This window comes from Oryzias latipes, chromosome 9 (assembly GCF_053564925.1).
Source record: "Oryzias latipes strain Hd-rR chromosome 9, Olatipes_Hd-rR_3.1".
NCBI lineage: Eukaryota > Metazoa > Chordata > Actinopteri > Beloniformes > Adrianichthyidae > Oryzias > Oryzias latipes.
This window is the reverse complement of record NC_136245.1, coordinates 43,268-62,770: the sequence shown is the minus strand read 5'-3', so window position 1 is coordinate 62,770 and position 19,503 is coordinate 43,268. Positions and strand designations below refer to the sequence as shown.

The 19,503-nt window shown below is 46.2% G+C and overlaps 3 long non-coding RNA genes across 3 annotated transcripts; all 3 read right to left on the bottom strand.

Moving 5' to 3' along the window:
* Positions 1-1,655: 1,655 nt before the first annotated feature.
* Positions 1,656-2,165, bottom strand: LOC144994369 (uncharacterized). The gene is made up of 2 exons (XR_013657892.1): positions 1,954-2,165; positions 1,656-1,788 (listed from the first exon to the last, which is right to left on the bottom strand). It is a non-coding gene; the product is annotated as an uncharacterized LOC144994369 (long non-coding RNA).
* A 2,244-nt stretch (positions 2,166-4,409) lies between these two features.
* LOC144994368 (uncharacterized) lies at positions 4,410-4,919 on the bottom strand. The gene is made up of 2 exons (XR_013657891.1): positions 4,708-4,919; positions 4,410-4,542 (listed from the first exon to the last, which is right to left on the bottom strand). It is a non-coding gene; the product is annotated as an uncharacterized LOC144994368 (long non-coding RNA).
* A 2,232-nt stretch (positions 4,920-7,151) lies between these two features.
* LOC144994370 (uncharacterized) lies at positions 7,152-8,587 on the bottom strand. Its single transcript, XR_013657893.1, has 2 exons — positions 7,450-8,587; positions 7,152-7,284 (listed from the first exon to the last, which is right to left on the bottom strand). It is a non-coding gene; the product is annotated as an uncharacterized LOC144994370 (long non-coding RNA).
* Positions 8,588-19,503: the final 10,916 nt, after the last annotated feature.

The window sequence follows — 19,503 nt, the reverse complement described above, 5'->3', positions numbered from 1 at the left end:
AAAGAGGGGGAGGAAAAAGCTAGAAAAAAAATAAAATAAACAGTAACAGGAGTGAAGGAGAATTCAGACTCCAACTGTCAGTCTGCCCAGTCTGGATTCGAACCCTGGATGCCTGCATGAAGGGTAGTTGTCCTTACCATTAGGCTACCAAGCCTTACAATGAATGTTGGGTGCTGAGGGGGATAAGAAAGGGAAGGGAGACAAAGAAACCAAAAAAAATAAAAAAAATAAGTCTACAAATAACCAACTAAATGAATATTTATAGTAAAGAAAAATTAAAAATCAATTAGTCTAAGGATCTGGTAAAACTTAATCTTGTGGGTAAATTAGAAGCAGCAAAGTTAATTAAGTGCTAAAAACATGGAAAACATCCATAGAAAAGTGTTAGTACATTAAAATAAGTGCTAAAATTAAGTGCCACGCCTTATTAAAACATAAAAAATATATATCAAATACATGCAGGTTAAAAGACATGAATAAAATCAGTTAAAATAGGTTAGTATAAAGGTTTTGCTGTTCCTAAAAACCTTAGAGATCCTACTTTTTTATTTTGATTAATTTATATAAAAAAAGGATAAATAAATAAAAGAATAAATAAATAAATAAATGGGGGGGGGGGGGGGGGGGGGGCTAGCTCCCTGGATGGGGATACTAAGGGTTAGGATTAGGAAAAAGTAGAGGGTGGGGGCTAGTACCCTGTATAGGGTGACTAGAGGAGGGGGAATGGGAAAAAGGGGGGAGGGGTTGGTTTAGCTCCCTGATTAGGGATGCTTCACCATTTGGTTTAGGAAAGGGGAGGGTGGGGCTAGTACCCTGTATAGGGTGACTAGAGGAGAGGGGGTGGGATAAAAAGGGGGGGAGGAGGGTTGGTTTAGCGCCTTGATTAGGGATGCTTTACCATTTAATAAAGGAGAGAGGAGGGTGGGGCTAGTTCCCTGTTTAGGGTGACTAGAGGAGGGGGTGGGAAAGGGGGGGAGGGGTTGGTTTAGCTCCCTGATTAGGGATGCTTCACCATTTGGTTTGGGAAAGGGGAGGGTGGGGCTAGTTCCCTGTTTAGGGTGACTAGGGGAGGGGGAGTGGGAAAGAGGGGTTGGATTAGCTCCCTGATTAGGGACGCTTCACCATTAGGAAAGGGGAGGGTGGGGCTAGTTCCCTGTTTAGGGTAACTAGAGGAGGGGGAGGGGGAAGAAAGGGGGGGGAAAAAGGGGGGGGGGCCTTGGTTTAACTCCCTGCTTAGGGACGCTTCACCACTTCGTTTAGGAAATAGGAGGGTGGGGCTAGTACCCTGTTTAGGGTAACTAGAGGAGGGGAGTTGGGAAAAGGGGGGAGGGGGAGAGGGGATGGTTTAGCTCCCTGATTAGGGACGCTTCCCCATTTCGTTTGGGAAAGGGGAGGGTGGGGTTAGTTCCCTGTTTAGGGTAACTAGAGGAGGGGGGATGGGAAAAGGGGGAGGGGGAGAGAGGGGTTGGTTTAGCTCCCTGATTAGGGACGCTTCACCATTTCGTTTAAGAAAAAAAGGGGGGGGGGGGCTAGTTCCCTGTTTAGGGTGACTAGGGGAGGGGGAGTGGGAGAAAGCAGAGGGGGGGAGGAGGGGAAAAGAAGGGGAGAGGAGAAGTACCAAGGTCTCCAGGGCCAATGGAGACGGCCCCCTAACAGAAGAGGACTCAGAAGGGGTGTTTTGCAGGTCATGTTCGACCTTTGCATGCCCGTTCATCATGCTTTTGTCCTCTATTAGCATGGTTATGCTTTGAGTGGGGCCGCACCACGTTCCTGGAGACCATGAGGGATCTAAATAGGGAAATAAGAGAATGGAATGAGACATCTGGGCAAACAGGGTTAAATAAACTAAAAAGGGGCTTGTGTGAACTGTACAAGGTAAAAAAAACATTTCAGAGTCAGCCCTGCTCCGAAGTGTAAGTCCATGGGGGTGGGTCATGGTGAGGATGCTCTTACCATGTTGCAGCTGTAGGTTGTCTCCAAGGTGCCAAGTGGGAGTTGGTGTGGGTCCCATAAAGGCATTGCCCTGAGGTGTAGGCATAGTGGGTGTTGTTGGAGAAAATGCTCAATAGTCTCCTGGATCCCTCTGTTTCTGCTGCTCTTGGATTTGAACCCAGGTCCTGGTGAGGAGTTGATCTGGATGACAGCGTCTTTATGCGGTCCGCCACTGGAGCAGTGGCTTGTTAGTGGTGAAATGTCCTTGTGGGTTAGGATGCCTCTCTGGTTAGAGAGCTTTTTCCTCAGCGGTTAAAGGAGGGTTATGAAGGCGGTTATTGTCCAAAAAATGTACTTATTTAGAAAAAAATGACACAGAGCTTCACAGGCAGAGACCCCCACCATGTAAATAACCCACTTAGTTATAATAAAAGCTAAAAACCGTTTCAAAAAATGAAACTTGCAAAAATAGTTTAAAAAAGTCGCAAAAAGGGACTAAAATATTAAAATCTTTATTAAAAAAAGAGGTTAAAAAGGGCTTACATTTCGGAGCAGAGTTTGAACCCGACGTTTCGCAACGTTTGTTGCTTCCTCAGGGGTTGCTGACTCCATGTTGTGTGTTCTCTTATGTGGTGTTTGGGTGATTGACTAATAGTTTGCACCTGGTTGGGAGTGAACTCAAGTGGTTGTCAGGGTAAAACATAAAAACAGGAATTGGAAATAAAATACAGTACAGCGGCGCTGGCAGGGTTAGGGTTGGGTTAGGGTTGGGGTTTGCAAAAATACGTTTGTATTTTATTTGCACTGGCCTGCTGTACTGAAAGAGGGGGAGGAAAAAGCTAGAAAAAAAATAAAATAAACAGTAACAGGAGTGAAGGAGAATTCAGACTCCAACTGTCAGTCTGCCCAGTCTGGATTCGAACCCTGGATGCCTGCATGAAGGGTAGTTGTCCTTACCATTAGGCTACCAAGCCTTACAATGAATGTTGGGTGCTGAGGGGGATAAGAAAGGGAAGGGAGACAAAGAAACCAAAAAAATAAAAAAAATAAGTCTACAAATAACCAACTAAATGAATATTTATAGTAAAGAAAAATTAAAAATCAATTAGTCTAAGGATCTGGTAAAACTTAATCTTGTGGGTAAATTAGAAGCAGCAAAGTTAATTAAGTGCTAAAAACATGGAAAACATCCATAGAAAAGTGTTAGTACATTAAAATAAGTGCTAAAATTAAGTGCCACGCCTTATTAAAACATAAAAAATATATATCAAATACATGCAGGTTAAAAGACATGAATAAAATCAGTTAAAATAGGTTAGTATAAAGGTTTTGCTGTTCCTAAAAACCTTAGAGATCCTACTTTTTTATTTTGATTAATTTATATAAAAAAAAGGATAAATAAATAAAAGAATAAATAAATAAATAAATGGGGGGGGGGGGGGGGGGGGGGGGCTAGCTCCCTGGATGGGGATACTAAGGGTTAGGATTAGGAAAAAGTAGAGGGTGGGGGCTAGTACCCTGTATAGGGTGACTAGAGGAGGGGGAATGGGAAAAAGGGGGGAGGGGTTGGTTTAGCTCCCTGATTAGGGATGCTTCACCATTTGGTTTAGGAAAGGGGAGGGTGGGGCTAGTACCCTGTATAGGGTGACTAGAGGAGAGGGGGTGGGATAAAAAGGGGGGGAGGAGGGTTGGTTTAGCGCCTTGATTAGGGATGCTTTACCATTTAATAAAGGAGAGAGGAGGGTGGGGCTAGTTCCCTGTTTAGGGTGACTAGAGGAGGGGGTGGGAAAGGGGGGGAGGGGTTGGTTTAGCTCCCTGATTAGGGATGCTTCACCATTTGGTTTGGGAAAGGGGAGGGTGGGGCTAGTTCCCTGTTTAGGGTGACTAGGGGAGGGGGAGTGGGAAAGAGGGGTTGGATTAGCTCCCTGATTAGGGACGCTTCACCATTAGGAAAGGGGAGGGTGGGGCTAGTTCCCTGTTTAGGGTAACTAGAGGAGGGGGAGGGGGAAGAAAGGGGGGGGAAAAAGGGGGGGGGGCCTTGGTTTAACTCCCTGCTTAGGGACGCTTCACCACTTCGTTTAGGAAATAGGAGGGTGGGGCTAGTACCCTGTTTAGGGTAACTAGAGGAGGGGAGTTGGGAAAAGGGGGGAGGGGGAGAGGGGATGGTTTAGCTCCCTGATTAGGGACGCTTCCCCATTTCGTTTGGGAAAGGGGAGGGTGGGGTTAGTTCCCTGTTTAGGGTAACTAGAGGAGGGGGGATGGGAAAAGGGGGAGGGGGAGAGAGGGGTTGGTTTAGCTCCCTGATTAGGGACGCTTCACCATTTCGTTTAAGAAAAAAAGGGGGGGGGGGGCTAGTTCCCTGTTTAGGGTGACTAGGGGAGGGGGAGTGGGAGAAAGCAGAGGGGGGGAGGAGGGGAAAAGAAGGGGAGAGGAGAAGTACCAAGGTCTCCAGGGCCAATGGAGACGGCCCCCTAACAGAAGAGGACTCAGAAGGGGTGTTTTGCAGGTCATGTTCGACCTTTGCATGCCCGTTCATCATGCTTTTGTCCTCTATTAGCATGGTTATGCTTTGAGTGGGGCCGCACCACGTTCCTGGAGACCATGAGGGATCTAAATAGGGAAATAAGAGAATGGAATGAGACATCTGGGCAAACAGGGTTAAATAAACTAAAAAGGGGCTTGTGTGAACTGTACAAGGTAAAAAAAACATTTCAGAGTCAGCCCTGCTCCGAAGTGTAAGTCCATGGGGGTGGGTCATGGTGAGGATGCTCTTACCATGTTGCAGCTGTAGGTTGTCTCCAAGGTGCCAAGTGGGAGTTGGTGTGGGTCCCATAAAGGCATTGCCCTGAGGTGTAGGCATAGTGGGTGTTGTTGGAGAAAATGCTCAATAGTCTCCTGGATCCCTCTGTTTCTGCTGCTCTTGGATTTGAACCCAGGTCCTGGTGAGGAGTTGATCTGGATGACAGCGTCTTTATGCGGTCCGCCACTGGAGCAGTGGCTTGTTAGTGGTGAAATGTCCTTGTGGGTTAGGATGCCTCTCTGGTTAGAGAGCTTTTTCCTCAGCGGTTAAAGGAGGGTTATGAAGGCGGTTATTGTCCAAAAAATGTACTTATTTAGAAAAAAATGACACAGAGCTTCACAGGCAGAGACCCCCACCATGTAAATAACCCACTTAGTTATAATAAAAGCTAAAAACCGTTTCAAAAAATGAAACTTGCAAAAATAGTTTAAAAAAGTCGCAAAAAGGGACTAAAATATTAAAATCTTTATTAAAAAAAGAGGTTAAAAAGGGCTTACATTTCGGAGCAGAGTTTGAACCCGACGTTTCGCAACGTTTGTTGCTTCCTCAGGGGTTGCTGACTCCATGTTGTGTGTTCTCTTATGTGGTGTTTGGGTGATTGACTAATAGTTTGCACCTGGTTGGGAGTGAACTCAAGTGGTTGTCAGGGTAAAACATAAAAACAGGAATTGGAAATAAAATACAGTACAGCGGCGCTGGCAGGGTTAGGGTTGGGTTAGGGTTGGGGTTTGCAAAAATACGTTTGTATTTTATTTGCACTGGCCTGCTGTACTGAAAGAGGGGGAGGAAAAAGCTAGAAAAAAAATAAAATAAACAGTAACAGGAGTGAAGGAGAATTCAGACTCCAACTGTCAGTCTGCCCAGTCTGGATTCGAACCCTGGATGCCTGCATGAAGGGTAGTTGTCCTTACCATTAGGCTACCAAGCCTTACAATGAATGTTGGGTGCTGAGGGGGATAAGAAAGGGAAGGGAGACAAAGAAACCAAAAAAAATAAAAAAAATAAGTCTACAAATAACCAACTAAATGAATATTTATAGTAAAGAAAAATTAAAAATCAATTAGTCTAAGGATCTGGTAAAACTTAATCTTGTGGGTAAATTAGAAGCAGCAAAGTTAATTAAGTGCTAAAAACATGGAAAACATCCATAGAAAAGTGTTAGTACATTAAAATAAGTGCTAAAATTAAGTGCCACGCCTTATTAAAACATAAAAAATATATATCAAATACATGCAGGTTAAAAGACATGAATAAAATCAGTTAAAATAGGTTAGTATAAAGGTTTTGCTGTTCCTAAAAACCTTAGAGATCCTACTTTTTTATTTTGATTAATTTATATAAAAAAAAGGATAAATAAATAAAAGAATAAATAAATAAATAAATGGGGGGGGGGGGCTAGCTCCCTGGATGGGGATACTAAGGGTTAGGATTAGGAAAAAGTAGAGGGTGGGGGCTAGTACCCTGTATAGGGTGACTAGAGGAGGGGGAATGGGAAAAAGGGGGGAGGGGTTGGTTTAGCTCCCTGATTAGGGATGCTTCACCATTTGGTTTAGGAAAGGGGAGGGTGGGGCTAGTACCCTGTATAGGGTGACTAGAGGAGAGGGGGTGGGATAAAAAGGGGGGGGAGGAGGGTTGGTTTAGCGCCTTGATTAGGGATGCTTTACCATTTAATAAAGGAGAGAGGAGGGTGGGGCTAGTTCCCTGTTTAGGGTGACTAGAGGAGGGGGTGGGAAAGGGGGGGAGGGGTTGGTTTAGCTCCCTGATTAGGGATGCTTCACCATTTGGTTTGGGAAAGGGGAGGGTGGGGCTAGTTCCCTGTTTAGGGTGACTAGGGGAGGGGGAGTGGGAAAGAGGGGTTGGATTAGCTCCCTGATTAGGGACGCTTCACCATTAGGAAAGGGGAGGGTGGGGCTAGTTCCCTGTTTAGGGTAACTAGAGGAGGGGGAGGGGGAAGAAAGGGGGGGGAAAAAGGGGGGGGGCCTTGGTTTAACTCCCTGCTTAGGGACGCTTCACCACTTCGTTTAGGAAATAGGAGGGTGGGGCTAGTACCCTGTTTAGGGTAACTAGAGGAGGGGAGTTGGGAAAAGGGGGGAGGGGGAGAGGGGATGGTTTAGCTCCCTGATTAGGGACGCTTCCCCATTTCGTTTGGGAAAGGGGAGGGTGGGGTTAGTTCCCTGTTTAGGGTAACTAGAGGAGGGGGGATGGGAAAAGGGGGAGGGGGAGAGAGGGGTTGGTTTAGCTCCCTGATTAGGGACGCTTCACCATTTCGTTTAAGAAAAAAAGGGGGGGGGGGCTAGTTCCCTGTTTAGGGTGACTAGGGGAGGGGGAGTGGGAGAAAGCAGAGGGGGGGAGGAGGGGAAAAGAAGGGGAGAGGAGAAGTACCAAGGTCTCCAGGGCCAATGGAGACGGCCCCCTAACAGAAGAGGACTCAGAAGGGGTGTTTTGCAGGTCATGTTCGACCTTTGCATGCCCGTTCATCATGCTTTTGTCCTCTATTAGCATGGTTATGCTTTGAGTGGGGCCGCACCACGTTCCTGGAGACCATGAGGGATCTAAATAGGGAAATAAGAGAATGGAATGAGACATCTGGGCAAACAGGGTTAAATAAACTAAAAAGGGGCTTGTGTGAACTGTACAAGGTAAAAAAAACATTTCAGAGTCAGCCCTGCTCCGAAGTGTAAGTCCATGGGGGTGGGTCATGGTGAGGATGCTCTTACCATGTTGCAGCTGTAGGTTGTCTCCAAGGTGCCAAGTGGGAGTTGGTGTGGGTCCCATAAAGGCATTGCCCTGAGGTGTAGGCATAGTGGGTGTTGTTGGAGAAAATGCTCAATAGTCTCCTGGATCCCTCTGTTTCTGCTGCTCTTGGATTTGAACCCAGGTCCTGGTGAGGAGTTGATCTGGATGACAGCGTCTTTATGCGGTCCGCCACTGGAGCAGTGGCTTGTTAGTGGTGAAATGTCCTTGTGGGTTAGGATGCCTCTCTGGTTAGAGAGCTTTTTCCTCAGCGGTTAAAGGAGGGTTATGAAGGCGGTTATTGTCCAAAAAATGTACTTATTTAGAAAAAAATGACACAGAGCTTCACAGGCAGAGACCCCCACCATGTAAATAACCCACTTAGTTATAATAAAAGCTAAAAACCGTTTCAAAAAATGAAACTTGCAAAAATAGTTTAAAAAAGTCGCAAAAAGGGACTAAAATATTAAAATCTTTATTAAAAAAAGAGGTTAAAAAGGGCTTACATTTCGGAGCAGAGTTTGAACCCGACGTTTCGCAACGTTTGTTGCTTCCTCAGGGGTTGCTGACTCCATGTTGTGTGTTCTCTTATGTGGTGTTTGGGTGATTGACTAATAGTTTGCACCTGGTTGGGAGTGAACTCAAGTGGTTGTCAGGGTAAAACATAAAAACAGGAATTGGAAATAAAATACAGTACAGCGGCGCTGGCAGGGTTAGGGTTGGGTTAGGGTTGGGGTTTGCAAAAATACGTTTGTATTTTATTTGCACTGGCCTGCTGTACTGAAAGAGGGGGAGGAAAAAGCTAGAAAAAAAATAAAATAAACAGTAACAGGAGTGAAGGAGAATTCAGACTCCAACTGTCAGTCTGCCCAGTCTGGATTCGAACCCTGGATGCCTGCATGAAGGGTAGTTGTCCTTACCATTAGGCTACCAAGCCTTACAATGAATGTTGGGTGCTGAGGGGGATAAGAAAGGGAAGGGAGACAAAGAAACCAAAAAAAATAAAAAAAATAAGTCTACAAATAACCAACTAAATGAATATTTATAGTAAAGAAAAATTAAAAATCAATTAGTCTAAGGATCTGGTAAAACTTAATCTTGTGGGTAAATTAGAAGCAGCAAAGTTAATTAAGTGCTAAAAACATGGAAAAGGGTTAGGGGTTAGGGTTAGGGTTAGGGTTAGGGTTAGGGTTTAGGGTTAGGGTTAGGGTTAGGGTTAGGGTTAGGGTTAGGGTTAGGGGGTTAGGGTTAGGGTTAGGGGTTAGGGTTAGGGTTAGGGGTTAGGGGTTAGGGTTAGGGTTAGGGTTAGGGGTTAGGGTTTAGGGTTAGGGGTTAGGGTTAGGGTTAGGGTTAGGGTTAGGGTTAGGGTTAGGGTTAGGGGTTAGGGTTAGGGTTAGGGTTAGGGTTAGGGTTAGGGGTTAGGAGTGAGAAAATTAAGGGTTAGGGTTAGGGTTAGGGTTAGGGGTTAGGGTTAGGGTTAGGGTTAGGGTTAGGGTTAGGGGTTAGGAGTGAGAAAATTAAGTTCTCCATGCGAGGCGCATGGAGATCTGAAGCTCTGGCCTTCCCTGTCCTCACCATGGCTCCACCCTCATCCCCTCTGGATTGTGCTTATTTCTTCTGTTTCAGGATTCTCCCACTGCTGAAGAGGTCTGTCTGGTGACCGCTGCAGGTAAGTAAAGGTAATAAATACCTAATTTTGGGTCCAGAGAAGTGAATGTGTTTAAGGGATTATGAATTATGCAGATTAGGGTTAAGGCCTGAAGTTCACTTGGTTAAGGTGAGGAAAAAAAACCTGGGTTAGGGTTAGAAAACCAAAAATCACTGGGTTAGGGTTAGAACATTCAATCACTTGGTTAGGGTTAAAATGATCTGGGAGGACATAATTAGAATAAAAGCCAGAAAGCTATAGTGAGTCCAAATGATGGTTTCACATTAGGGCTAAATACTCTTTAAACCCCTCTACTGGATGGCCACAGAAAGGGAACTGCACCTGATTGGGTTACTCATAAGCTCCCTCTGTTGGACAAAGAGGGAGTGAATCTGGTTCCGTCTTAATGGGATGCAAACCTGTTGTGCTGGAACTGTACTAAAAGCAAAGAAAAAGAGTTATAATACAGGTTATTCACTCCAACCTTTCCCTCCCTCTAAGCAGGTTGAGGGGGGAGAATTATTTTAACCAAGGACTCCAGTGTTGTAGCATCATCAGGGCTGTGTCAGCAGTCCAGTGCACATTGTCATGCCCTGTCTCAATGGAGTCACCTGAAAAGTAAATGTGGTTAAACAGTTCTCCAATATGTTCATTGAGATAGTCCAGGACTGCTTTTTGTTGCTGTGGTAAACAATGTGAGTATCCAATCATAGGGATGACAATTTTGGCCTCTGGAAACAGTTTTTCTGCCACCCGAAATGTTTGAAACATTTCAGTCACCGGGACATCCTTATCCTCATGAGTCCTCTGGTGAATGCCAAAGGACAATAGTAGGGTCTTTGGTAAGGTGTAGCAGGTGGCGTTCCTTAGAAGGAATTCAGCATCCTGCCATGTGGCTTCAGGAAAGCTATCAACCTGGATGTGGTCAGACTTGAAGGGTGGAAGTCTGCCAATGTTCGAATCCCCCATGATGACAATCTCTTTACGTATGTGGAGATGCCAGTCTCGGGATTTGTGCGTAGTGATGGCATGCTGTGTTGGTCTGCATACCTGCACAGCTGCTGCAGAATTTGCTGCATGTCCCGCTGGGGTAAAGTGAGGAGCTTGTGTGTTTAGCTCCCGCGATGCACGCTGAGCGTGTGATGACTGCAGCTCTGAGATGAGAGATGGTTCTGCTGCATAGGTGAGCTTCACTCCTGATGGAGGAGGAGTCAGAGGAGACATATGAAAAGGAGGAGAAGTAGGGGACAAACATTCTACGTCACCTCTCTCTGTGAATTCGAGCAGAGGTGACAAGGCCCGTTCTGTGTGTTTCTTCTTGGTCTTCTTGGTGGCACGTTGACGTGCTTCAGCTGGGCTCTGTGGCCTTGTAGATGGGGGCTGGACTGTCGCTGGCGGAGATGATGGAGCCAGCTCCAGACCCACGTCTTCCTCCTGTTCAACTAAAAGTTCTGAAGCAGAGGGTGTAAGAGAGGGAGAGGCCGATTCTCTTAACCTGATGATGAGCATTCTCTGGCAGCGGTCCAGGGTTTCTTGCTTCAAACGCGTGCCCAGGTGTCTCTTAGCCCAGCATGTGGCGATCTCAAAGGGTCCTCTCCAACCTCCTGTGGAGAGCTGGGACAGTCTGTTCAGCTCCAAGTCTATGTTATTCTGATAGTGTTCCCTCAGAATCAGGATGGTGGTGTAGGCCCAGTTTTCAGCATTACCCTCTATGAGACTCAATGTTTGTAAATTGGGAGAGGAGGGTTTGATGATTGCAGTTAGATTTTGACTTATTCTGCATAAGGATGGAGGATAAGCCTCTTTGGATACATTATTAAGGTGGTGCACTGCTTTTATGAGTTTATTAATGACACGCACCTTCTGTGTAAAGTCTGGGTCGTCCGACTGCACTCTATGTGGGGGGGCTCTGGTTTCCGCTCCCCGTGTTGTGACCCAGTGGCCGCCATCTTGGTTTGGGTATCTGGCGATCCTTTGGGGTCCCTGAGCACGCAGATTCTCCTCATCGTCAGGGTAAACACGCCAGTAATAGGATGCTGGCGGTGTACTGCGGCGTCGTGCGTGTTGTCGCTCAAAAGGGCTGGGCTCTCTCTGCTGCTGCGGGTCCCCCCTGGCTGCGTCAGCGTAGGAGCGCCCCTTGATGTGGTGTGGATGACTGGATGACGTGCTGCTGTAGTCTCGCTCGAACACACGGCCTCTTCTTCTGCATCTCCTGGATTGGACTTGTATCCAGTCGCCTTCATGTGGCCTCGGTGCCATATTAGCTCAATAAGGCTCTATCAGACGTGGCTACTAAGAAGCTAAAGCTAATACAAAATGGAGGACGAGTCGTGTTTTCACCGATGAATTTCGGTTTATTAATGGAGCGTTCAGGTTTAAAATAGAACTATATACAAGCCGAAGTTGCAACGTTTCGAACTATAAACATTCTTCATCAGGCAAATGGCTTTGAATGACATGAAATAAAAATCGAAAACCTACAGATATAGCTGCGCTCCGAGAGTGGTCCGCTCCGACTGGAGGTAAAGACGAAAAGAGCATCTTCAACCTGGGGTGGTAAACAACACGCCCCTGTGGGCTCCAGGAACCAATCCCCTTTTGTCTCTGGGCAAAATGCGCCCTCCAATGGCCCGGTAAGGCATAGGAATTTTCAGACTCGGAGGGTTGCATTCAAAGACACTCATAAGTTTAAGCATCCACATAGAAAAATTATTTTTTAACTACTTTACACTCTGAAACATAACAATCTATTACAAATAAATAAAAAATACCTTTAAACAGTGTTATCTAAGATATCCTCATCACTAGGCACACATATGCAGGAATTTAAATGACCATTCTAGGTGGCAAGCCTTAACTTATGAATAATAACAGAAGTTGAAAAAAACTTTTTTTGCATCAGAAAGGTTTTGTTGATCATTAGTCTTCATCCGGTTAAACGTGAGACCTTAATAATAAAATCAAACATTTTAAACAAACATTTTTTCATTATTGAAATAGTTGCATTTTTACAGCATATATCATTCTAAATGGAAATGGATCATTTGAGGAGCAAAGGCAGAAACCAGGCAAGGAGACAGGGGGCACGCGCGGGTTAGAAGTGAGAAAATTAAGTTCTCCATGCGAGGCGCATGGAGATCTGAAGCTCTGGCCTTCCCTGTCCTCACCATGGCTCCACCCTCATCCCCTCTGGATTGTGCTTATTTCTTCTGTTTCAGGATTCTCCCACTGCTGAAGAGGTCTGTCTGGTGACCGCTGCAGGTAAGTAAAGGTAATAAATACCTAATTTTGGGTCCAGAGAAGTGAATGTGTTTAAGGGATTATGAATTATGCAGATTAGGGTTAAGGCCTGAAGTTCACTTGGTTAAGGTGAGGAAAAAAAACCTGGGTTAGGGTTAGAAAACCAAAAATCACTGGGTTAGGGTTAGAACATTCAATCACTTGGTTAGGGTTAAAATGATCTGGGAGGACATAATTAGAATAAAAGCCAGAAAGCTATAGTGAGTCCAAATGATGGTTTCACATTAGGGCTAAATACTCTTTAAACCCCTCTACTGGATGGCCACAGAAAGGGAACTGCACCTGATTGGGTTACTCATAAGCTCCCTCTGTTGGACAAAGAGGGAGTGAATCTGGTTCCGTCTTAATGGGATGCAAACCTGTTGTGCTGGAACTGTACTAAAAGCAAAGAAAAAGAGTTATAATACAGGTTATTCACTCCAACCTTTCCCTCCCTCTAAGCAGGTTGAGGGGGGAGAATTATTTTAACCAAGGACTCCAGTGTTGTAGCATCATCAGGGCTGTGTCAGCAGTCCAGTGCACATTGTCATGCCCTGTCTCAATGGAGTCACCTGAAAAGTAAATGTGGTTAAACAGTTCTCCAATATGTTCATTGAGATAGTCCAGGACTGCTTTTTGTTGCTGTGGTAAACAATGTGAGTATCCAATCATAGGGATGACAATTTTGGCCTCTGGAAACAGTTTTTCTGCCACCCGAAATGTTTGAAACATTTCAGTCACCGGGACATCCTTATCCTCATGAGTCCTCTGGTGAATGCCAAAGGACAATAGTAGGGTCTTTGGTAAGGTGTAGCAGGTGGCGTTCCTTAGAAGGAATTCAGCATCCTGCCATGTGGCTTCAGGAAAGCTATCAACCTGGATGTGGTCAGACTTGAAGGGTGGAAGTCTGCCAATGTTCGAATCCCCCATGATGACAATCTCTTTACGTATGTGGAGATGCCAGTCTCGGGATTTGTGCGTAGTGATGGCATGCTGTGTTGGTCTGCATACCTGCACAGCTGCTGCAGAATTTGCTGCATGTCCCGCTGGGGTAAAGTGAGGAGCTTGTGTGTTTAGCTCCCGCGATGCACGCTGAGCGTGTGATGACTGCAGCTCTGAGATGAGAGATGGTTCTGCTGCATAGGTGAGCTTCACTCCTGATGGAGGAGGAGTCAGAGGAGACATATGAAAAGGAGGAGAAGTAGGGGACAAACATTCTACGTCACCTCTCTCTGTGAATTCGAGCAGAGGTGACAAGGCCCGTTCTGTGTGTTTCTTCTTGGTCTTCTTGGTGGCACGTTGACGTGCTTCAGCTGGGCTCTGTGGCCTTGTAGATGGGGGCTGGACTGTCGCTGGCGGAGATGATGGAGCCAGCTCCAGACCCACGTCTTCCTCCTGTTCAACTAAAAGTTCTGAAGCAGAGGGTGTAAGAGAGGGAGAGGCCGATTCTCTTAACCTGATGATGAGCATTCTCTGGCAGCGGTCCAGGGTTTCTTGCTTCAAACGGGTTAGGGTTAGGGTTAGGGTTAGGGTTAGGGTTAGGGTTAGGGTTAGGGTTAGGGTTAGGGGTTAGGGTTAGGGTTAGGGTTAGGGTTAGGGTTAGGGTTAGGAGTGAGAAAATTAAGATCTCCATGCAGGACGCCTGGAGATCTGATGCTCTGGCCTTCCCTGTTCTCACCATGGCTCCACCCTCCTCCCCTCTGGATTGTGCTCATTTCTTCTGTTTCAGGATTCTCTCGGTGCTGAAGAGATCTGTCTGGTAACCGCTGCAGGTAAGTAAAGGCAATTATATGCCTAATTATGGATCCAGAGAAGTGGATGTATTAAAGGGCTTATAATTATGCAAATTAGGGTTAGAGCCTGAAGTTCACTTGGTTAAGGTCAGGAAAAAAAACCTGGGTTAGGGTTAGAACAAAAATCACTGGTTTAGGGTTAGAACATTCAATCACTTGGTTAGGATTAAGATGATCTAAAAGGAAATGATTAAAATAAAAGCCTAAAAGCTATGGTGAGTCCAAATGATGGTTTCACATTAGGGATGGAAACTCTTCAATCCCCTCTACTGGATGACAACAGAAAGTGAACTGCACCTGATTGGGTTACTCATAAGCACCATCTGTTGGACAAAAAGGAAGTGAATCTGGTTCCGTCTTAATGGGATGCAAACCTGTTGTGCTGAAAACAAAGAAAAAGAGTTATAATACGGGTTATTCGATCCATCCTATCCCTCCCTCTGAAGCAAGTTGAGGTGAGGGGAAGAATTATTTTAACCAAGGATGCCAGTGTTTTAGCATCTTCAGGGCAGTGTCTGCAGTCCAGTGCACATTGTCCTTCCCTGTCTCAATGGGGTCACCTGAAAAGTAAATGTGGTTAAACAGTTCTCCAATATGTTCATTTAGATGGTCCAGGACTGCTTTTTGTTGCTGTGGTAGACGAGGTGAGTATCCAATCATAGGGATGACAATTTTGGCCTCTGGAAACAGTTGTTCTGCCACCCGAAATGTTTGAAACATTTCAGTCACCGGGACATCCTTATCCTCATGAGTCCTCTGGTGAATGCCAAAGGACAATAGAAGGGTCTTTGGTAAGGTGTAGCAGGTGGCGTTCCTCAGAAGGAATTCAGCATCCTGCCATGTGGCTTCAGGAAAGCTATCAACCTGGATGTGGTCAGACTTGAAGGGTGGAAGTCTGCCAATGTTAGAATCACCCATGATCACAATCTCCTTACGTATGTGGAGATGCCAGTCTAGGGATTTGTGCGTAGTGATGGCATGCTGTGTTGGTCTGCATACCTGCACAGCTGCTGCAGAATTTGCTGCATGTCCCGCCGGGGTAAAGCGAGGAGCTTCTGTGTTTAGCTCCCTCGATGCACGCTGAGCGTGTGATGACTGCAGCTCTGAGATGAGAGATGGTTCTGCTCCAGAGGTGAACTTCACTCCTGATGGAGGAGGAGTCAGAGGAGACATATGAAGAGGAGGAGAAATAGGGGACAAACATTCTACGTCACCCCTCTCTGTGAGTTCGAGCAGAGGTGACAAGGCCCGTTTTGTGTGTTTCTTCTTGGTGGCACGTGGACGTGCTTCTGTTGGGCTCTGTGGCCTTGTAGATGGGGGCTGGACTGTCGCTGGCGGAGGTGATGGAGCCAGCTCCAGGCCCACGTCTTCCTCCTGTTCTACTAAAAGTTCTGAAGCAGAGGGAGTAGGAGAGGGAGGGGCTGGTTCTCTTAACCTGGTGATGAGCAATCTCTGGCAGCGGTCCAGAGTATCCTGATTCAGACGCGTGCCCAGGTGTCTCTTAGCCCAGCAGGTGGCGATCTCAAAGGGTCCTCTCCAACCTCCTGTGGAGAGCTGGGACAGTCTGTTCAGCTCAAGGTCTATGTTATTCTCATAGTGTTCTCTCAAAATCAGGATGGTGGTGTAAATCCAGTTTTTAGCATTCCCCTCTAAGAGACTAAATGTTTGTAAGTTGGGGGAAGCAGGTTTAATAAGTGTTGTGAGCTGTTGGCTTATTTTAAGTAAGGATGGAGGATATTCCTCTTTGGAAACATTGACAAGGTGGTGCACTGCTTTTATGAGTCTGTTGATGATACGCACCTTCTGTGTAAAGTGCGGGTCGTCCGACTGCACTCTGTGTGGGGGCGCTCTGGCTCCGACCCCCCGTGTTGTGACCCAGTGGTCGCCATATTGGCATGAGGGTCTGGTGTACCATTCGGGTCCCTGAGCGTGCAGATTCTCCTCTGGATCAGGGTAATCACGCCAGTGAAGGAATGCTGGCGGCGTACTGCGGCGTCTGGGCTCCCCCCTGGAGACCTCAGCATAGGAGCGTCGGCTGCTCCGTCGTGGATGACGTGAAGTTGTGCTCCAGTCTTGCTCAAAAACACGGCCCCTCCTTTTGCCTCTTCTGGACTGGACGAGGATCCAGTCATCTTCATCACGAGGCCACGGTGGCATAATGTCTCAATAAAAGTTCTAGAACGTAGCTGCTCAGTGCTAAGGCTGACACAAAATGGAGGACCAGATGCGTTTTTCACCGATGAAATTCGGTTTATTGCTGGAGCGTTCAGGCATAAAAAATATCTTTACAAGCCGAAGTTGCAACGTTTCGAACTATATACATTCTTCATCAGGCAATTGGCTTTGAATGACATGAATAAAAATCGAAAACCTACAGATGTAGCTGCGCTCTGAGAGTGGTCCGCTCCGACAGGAGGTAAAGGCAAAAAGAACGTCTTCAACCTGGGGTGGTAAACAACACGCCCCTGTGGGCTCCAGGAACCAATCCCCTTTAGTCTCCGGGCAAAATGCGCCCTCCACTGGCCCGGTAAGGCATAGGAATTTTCAGACTTTGAGGGTTGCATTGAAAGACACTCGTAAGTTTAAGCATCCACATAGAAAAATTATTTTTTAACTATTTTACACTCTGAAACATAACAATCTATTACAATTGAAACCAAAATAGCTTTAAAAAGTGTTATCTAAGATATCCTCATCACTAGACACATTTTCATGAGATCAAATGATCATTCTAGGTGGTAAACTTTAACTTATGAATGATCACAGTAGTTGAAAAAAAACTTTTTTTGCATCAGAAAGGTTATGTTGATCATTAGTCTTCCTCCGGTTACACATGAGACCTTAATAATAAAATCAAACATTTTAAACAAACATTTTTTCACTATTGAAATGAATGCATTTTTAAAGCATATCACATTCTGAATGGAAATGGAACATTTGAGGGGCAAAGGCAGAAGCCAAGCAAGGAAACAGGGGGCACGCGCGGGTTAGAAGTGAGAAAATTAAGATCTCCATGCAGGACGCCTGGAGATCTGATGCTCTGGCCTTCCCTGTTCTCACCATGGCTCCACCCTCCTCCCCTCTGGATTGTGCTCATTTCTTCTGTTTCAGGATTCTCTCGGTGCTGAAGAGATCTGTCTGGTAACCGCTGCAGGTAAGTAAAGGCAATTATATGCCTAATTTGGATCCAGAGAAGTGGATGTATTAAAGGGCTTATAATTATGCAAATTAGGGTTAGAGCCTGAAGTTCACTTGGTTAAGGTCAGGAAAAAAAACCTGGGTTAGGGTTAGAACAAAAATCACTGGTTTAGGGTTAGAACATTCAATCACTTGGTTAGGATTAAGATGATCTAAAAGGAAATGATTAAAATAAAAGCCTAAAAGCTATGGTGAGTCCAAATGATGGTTTCACATTAGGGATGGAAACTCTTCAATCCCCTCTACTGGATGACAACAGAAAGTGAACTGCACCTGATTGGGTTACTCATAAGCACCATCTGTTGGACAAAAAGGAAGTGAATCTGGTTCCGTCTTAATGGGATGCAAACCTGTTGTGCTGAAAACAAAGAAAAAGAGTTATAATACGGGTTATTCGATCCATCCTATCCCTCCCTCTGAAGCAAGTTGAGGTGAGGGGAAGAATTATTTTAACCAAGGATGCCAGTGTTTTAGCATCTTCAGGGCAGTGTCTGCAGTCCAGTGCACATTGTCCTTCCCTGTCTCAATGGGGTCACCTGAAAAGTAAATGTGGTTAAACAGTTCTCCAATATGTTCATTTAGATGGTCCAGGACTGCTTTTTGTTGCTGTGGTAGACGAGGTGAGTATCCAATCATAGGGATGACAATTTTGGCCTCTGGAAACAGTTGTTCTGCCACCCGAAATGTTTGAAACATTTCAGTCACCGGGACATCCTTATCCTCATGAGTCCTCTGGTGAATGCCAAAGGACAATAGAAGGGTCTTTGGTAAGGTGTAGCAGGTGGCGTTCCTCAGAAGGAATTCAGCATCCTGCCATGTGGCTTCAGGAAAGCTATCAACCTGGATGTGGTCAGACTTGAAGGGTGGAAGTCTGCCAATGTTAGAATCACCCATGATCACAATCTCCTTACGTATGTGGAGATGCCAGTCTAGGGATTTGTGCGTAGTGATGGCATGCTGTGTTGGTCTGCATACCTGCACAGCTGCTGCAGAATTTGCTGCATGTCCCGCCGGGGTAAAGCGAGGAGCTTCTGTGTTTAGCTCCCTCGATGCACGCTGAGCGTGTGATGACTGCAGCTCTGAGATGAGAGATGGTTCTGCTCCAGAGGTGAACTTCACTCCTGATGGAGGAGGAGTCAGAGGAGACATATGAAGAGGAGGAGAAATAGGGGACAAACATTCTACGTCACCCCTCTCTGTGAGTTCGAGCAGAGGTGACAAGGCCCGTTTTGTGTGTTTCTTCTTGGTGGCACGTGGACGTGCTTCTGTTGGGCTCTGTGGCCTTGTAGATGGGGGCTGGACTGTCGCTGGCGGAGGTGATGGAGCCAGCTCCAGGCCCACGTCTTCCTCCTGTTCTACTAAAAGTTCTGAAGCAGAGGGAGTAGGAGAGGGAGGGGCTGGTTCTCTTAACCTGGTGATGAGCAATCTCTGGCAGCGGTCCAGAGTATCCTGATTCAGACGCGTGCCCAGGTGTCTCTTAGCCCAGCAGGTGGCGATCTCAAAGGGTCCTCTCCAACCTCCTGTGGAGAGCTGGGACAGTCTGTTCAGCTCAAGGTCTATGTTATTCTCATAGTGTTCTCTCAAAATCAGGATGGTGGTGTAAATCCAGTTTTTAGCATTCCCCTCTAAGAGACTAAATGTTTGTAAGTTGGGGGAAGCAGGTTTAATAAGTGTTGTGAGCTGTTGGCTTATTTTAAGTAAGGATGGAGGATATTCCTCTTTGGAAACATTGACAAGGTGGTGCACTGCTTTTATGAGTCTGTTGATGATACGCACCTTCTGTGTAAAGTGCGGGTCGTCCGACTGCACTCTGTGTGGGGGCGCTCTGGCTCCGACCCCCCGTGTTGTGACCCAGTGGTCGCCATATTGGCATGAGGGTCTGGTGTACCATTCGGGTCCCTGAGCGTGCAGATTCTCCTCTGGATCAGGGTAATCACGCCAGTGAAGGAATGCTGGCGGCGTACTGCGGCGTCTGGGCTCCCCCCTGGAGACCTCAGCATAGGAGCGTCGGCTGCTCCGTCGTGGATGACGTGAAGTTGTGCTCCAGTCTTGCTCAAAAACACGGCCCCTCCTTTTGCCTCTTCTGGACTGGACGAGGATCCAGTCATCTTCATCACGAG